This window comes from Macrobrachium rosenbergii, chromosome 59, assembly GCF_040412425.1.
Source record: "Macrobrachium rosenbergii isolate ZJJX-2024 chromosome 59, ASM4041242v1, whole genome shotgun sequence".
NCBI classification, from domain to species: Eukaryota; Metazoa; Arthropoda; class Malacostraca; order Decapoda; family Palaemonidae; genus Macrobrachium; species Macrobrachium rosenbergii.
The window spans coordinates 9,048,375-9,053,374 of NC_089799.1; positions in this window are offsets into that span (position 1 = coordinate 9,048,375).

A 5,000-nucleotide genomic window follows, 5' to 3' on the forward strand; every position below is an offset into this window, starting at 1 on the left:
GAAATTTACTTTTTTGTGACTCCCCATTATGATGAAAAATTATTTTTGTGTCTACCCATTATGACAAAATTATTTTTTTGCGTGACTCCCCATTATGACGAAAAAATTTTTTTTTCTGACTCGCCATTTTGAAAAAATTATTTTTTGTGTCTCCCCATTATGATAAAACAAATTCCCCACTATGGTGAAAATATTACTTTTTTGCGACTTCCCATTATGAAAAAATTATTTTTGCGACTGCCCATTATGATGAGAAATTATTTTTCTTGTAACTTCCCATTATGATGAAAAAATTACTTGTTTGTGACTCCGCATTATGATGAAAATATTATTTTTGTGACCACTCATTATGATGAGAAAATTATTGTTTTTGCGTGACTCCCCATTATGATGAAAAATTATTTTTTTGTGACTCACCATTATGATGAAAAAATTATTTTTTGTGGCTCCTCATTATGATGAAAAAATTATTTTTTGTGACCCCATTATGATGAAAAAATAATTTTTTGTGACTCCCCATTATGATGAAAAAATTATTATTTGCGACTCCCCATTATGATGCAAAAATTATATATATTTTTTGTGACTCCCCATTATGATGAAAAAAATTATTTTTTGTGTCTCCCATTATGATGGAAAAATGATTTTTTGTGACTTCCCATTATAATGAAAAATTATTTTTGGGGACTCCCCATTATGTTTAAAAAATTATTTTTTGTTGCCCCATTATGATAAAAAAAATTTTGTTGGTGATTCCTCATTACAATGAAAAAATTATTTTTTTACTCCGCATTATGATGAAAAATTATTTTTTGAGACCCCATTATGATGAAAAAATTATTTTTGTGACTATCCATTATGATGAACAAATTATTTTTTTTTCTCCCCATTATGATGAAAAAATTTTTTTTTGTGACTCCCCATTATGATGAAAAAATTATTTTTATTTTTGTGACCCCATTATGATGAAAAAATTATTTTTGTGACCCCATTATGACGAAAAAATTATTTTTTGTGACTACCCATTATGATGAACAAATTATTTTTTGTGACTCCCACTGTGATGAAAAAATTATTTTTTGTGACTCCCCATTATGATGAAAAAGTTATTTTTTGTGACTCCCATTATGATGAAAAAATTATTTTTTTGACTCCCCATTATGATGAAAAATTATTTTTTTCTGACTCCCATTATAAAAAATTTTTTTCGTGACTCCCCATTATGACGAAAAAATCTTTTTTTTTTTTACCACATTATGATGAAAAAAAAAAATTTTTTATTTCCCAAATTTTTCAAACCAATTTTTAAAAATTTATTTCTCTAAAAATAAAAAATCGAATAGATTCCTAATAATATAGAAACACCCAGTAAAAAAAAAAAGCGAAATAACGACAATGTTGGGGAGATAAGTTAAAAAATTAAATTCCCCTGGACGAGGAATGTCAAAGAAAAGAGAGTACAGTAAATGTAACTAAAACAAGTGTGGAATAAAGAAAATAAGAAGTGAAATAAATCGAAAACGGTTTGAGAAAAATGTTGACTGGAATGATACAAAGGTGGATAACTACAGTAAATATATTTTAGGACTAAAATAAATAAATGAATGAATAACTAAATAAGCAAATAAATAAAAGAAATATATAATACTTGAAAGGCATTAGCATTCATTTTAGACCTAAACATAACGTCTGCGGAATTGGCTTATAGAAGTTAGGCAGGCCAAAGGCCAAGCACTGGGACCCATGAAGTCATTCAGAGATGAGAGGGAAACTGAGAGTAAAGAAGGTTTGAAAGGTGTAACAGGAGGAAACCCTCGCAGTTGCACTATGAAACAATTGCTAGGAGCGGGTGGAAAGTAAGATGGAAGAAAGATCATATGAACGGAGGTACAGTAAAAGAAATGGAAGGGGGTTGCAGCTAGGGACCGAAGGGACGCTGCAAAGAACCTTAAGTAATGCCTACAGTGCACCGCGTTAAGTGCGCTGATGGCACTACCCCTCACCCTACAGTAAATTTCTCTTCTGCCCAAAATAAATAAATAAACATATAAATAAAATGACTGAAAGGCACTAACATTAATTCTAGACCGAAACATAATGTTTGTATACAGTTCGAAGGAAAGAACAGAACTGCAAAAAGTAAGAAACTGAAGTGAATTCTCATAAAACAGAAACCGGAAAGTTGAATTGAACTGAATATAGAATGTAGGCCAAAGGACAAGCACTGGGACCTACGAGGTCATTCACCGCTGAAACGGTAATTCACAGTAAAAGGTTTAAACGGTGTAACAGAAGGAAAATCTCGCAGTCGCACTACGAAAAAATTGCTAGGAGAGGGTGGAAAGTAAGATGGAAGAAAGAGAATATGAAAGGAGGTACAGTAAAAGGAACCAAAGGGGTTGCAGCTATGGGCCGAAGGCACGCTGCAAGGAACCTTAAGTAGTGCCTACAGTGCACTGCATGAGATGCACTGACGGCACTAACCCCCTAAGGGGCAGAAACCAAAAAAAAAGAGACCCATTAAGTACCGAGGCAGCAAATCATTAGTCATACGAAAGGAACATTTCGTGACCTCAGCAAAACCCATAAAAGTATTTTTGATGTGCAATTATATCAGAGGCAGACAGACACAAGTTTACGGATCTGAAATGGGTTTCATTGAACTACCTTTTTTTTTTTAATTACGGGTTTTTGGGGGGTTTATATCAATTTCACGAAGACTTTCGTTAATTTACTACGTGATTTTTTTTTTATTTCGGATGTTTTTTATATCAATACCACCAAACTTTTCATTAATTTCTAGAGGCACTGAATTAGTATGGATGTATATTTATCAATATTTTTTAAAGTCTACTAAGGTATTTTTTAGCTATTTACCTTCATTCCTGATATTCTATTCGACCATCTACAATTCTCTTCGGGTAGTATAATTGTATTAACATATACTTCGCTCTTTACTTTTTACCTAATTATATTGCGGGTTTCGTCTCTCTGCCTGTCTGTCTGTCTGTCATCTAGATCCTGACACCAAAAGCGAAATCCTATTCCTCAAGAATTTTTTTGTCCTTTTTTTATTATTTTTCTCCAAAATCATATTGCCGTCGTGTTTCAGCTTCTGCGTTTCCTCAAGATTCTCTCTCTCTCTCTCTCTCTCCCGTCTCATTCGAAAGCTCCGTGTTACTGACAGTTAATGATGAAAAATGAACGTTCCGTCTTTCGAATATTATAGACTGAAGGAGTCTCAAAGAGAGAGAGAGAGAGAGAGAGAGAGAGAGAGAGAGAGAGAGAGAGAGAGAGAATGAACCGCGCATGATAACTCGGCTCAAACGCTTGAGCGATTACCGGTTCGACTCGGAGTCACTGAAACCATGTTTCATTCTGCGACACATCGAATAAAAATGGGACTATTTTTCATTTCTTTTTTTTTATTTTCCACGCTCTCTTTCCAAGACCAATTTGAACCTTTGACAGGAGATCGACGGCTGATTCCATTTGATTTCACTCGTTTCCCAAAGCGCGACAAATCTTATTTGCTTCACGCTGTGAAGATTGGGGTCTGGATATCGTCACGGCGCGGCATCTCTCTCTCTCTCTCTCTCTCTCTCTCTCTCTCTCGATGCAAAGGTTTATACATGAAAGATTATATAATCTGTGCCAATGAAATTGCCAGAAAAGTGTTCGCAAAAGCAAGACAAAGAGCAGAGAAGCCAATGAGTGTTTTGATACGATACGATCTGATAGTACTAGACTACAAACATTTGTGATACCTTTCTTAAGAAGACAGTCCTTTAGGAATGGAATGGAATATAGAATTTAGGCCAAAGGCCTAGCGCTGGGAAGGGAAATTAAGAGTAGAAATGTTTGAAAGCTGTAACAGGAAGGAAACCTCGCAGTTGCTCTATGAAACAACTGTCAAGAGAGGATGGATAGCAAGCTGGAAAAAAGAGAATATTAATGGAGGTACCGTAAAAGAAAAGAAGGGACGCTACAAAGAATAAGCAGCGCCTGCAGAGTACCGCGTGAGGTGCACTGACGGGACAACCCCCCTACTTGGCAGTCCTTTAGGGCACACAAAGTCTAATGAGGTTTCCCGGCCCTAGACCCAAATGTCGAATGCAGTGTGATGTAGCCTTTGCCTTTCGCTGTTGGCGTCTTGGATATACTTAGGATAAACGGGGAGCCAGTGGTCAGCCTTTCATATTGTACTTTTCGACTGATATTGGGCAGGATAAAAATTAACCACTTCTAAGACTCAGGTATTAGTGGAATGGAATGGAATGGTACATGGAAATTTAGGCCAAAAGCCTAGTGCTAGACTTATGAGGCTATTCAGCGCTGAAAGGGTAACTGAGAACAAAGGAAGTTTGAAAGGTGTACCAGGAGAAAAACCTCGAAGTTGTACTATGAAACAATTGTAAGGAGGAAAGAGTTTAAAGTAAGATGGAAGAAAGGGAGTATGAACGGAGGTCAGGGATTAGTGAACTGGTCATCAAGTCTGATGCAAACAAACGGTATCCAAGACCATAGGCTGAAAACACCCCACCATTGCTCTACAGAGAAAAGGCAGGAAAAAAAAAAAACTATCGAGATTCCTGTCCTGAATGCCATTCTCCTCTTCATTACGGCAGCTCAGTATAATATTCCCAAAAGGATTTTCTGAGAGTGGAGATATTCCACAAACAGCACGTCCAACGCATTAGGTAAAAAAAATAATAGTTCTTATCCTGGATAGAGAGAGAGAGAGAGAGAGAGAGAGAGAATGGGGCGGGGGAGCATTACCCTACGAAAACAGACTAAACTCGCTAGGGATTCTAATGTAAAAGGAATAACAGTATTCTCAGTCTCTATATAGTTTATTAGTTATTTTACGTAATGGAGATAGCTGATCTATAAATTATGATATATCTGTACCCTTGGGTAAGTGTCAAATCCTTTATTGTGGAAGCCACGGAATTACATACCCTAAAAGCATCGCATACACTATTCAGACCATTTACTTT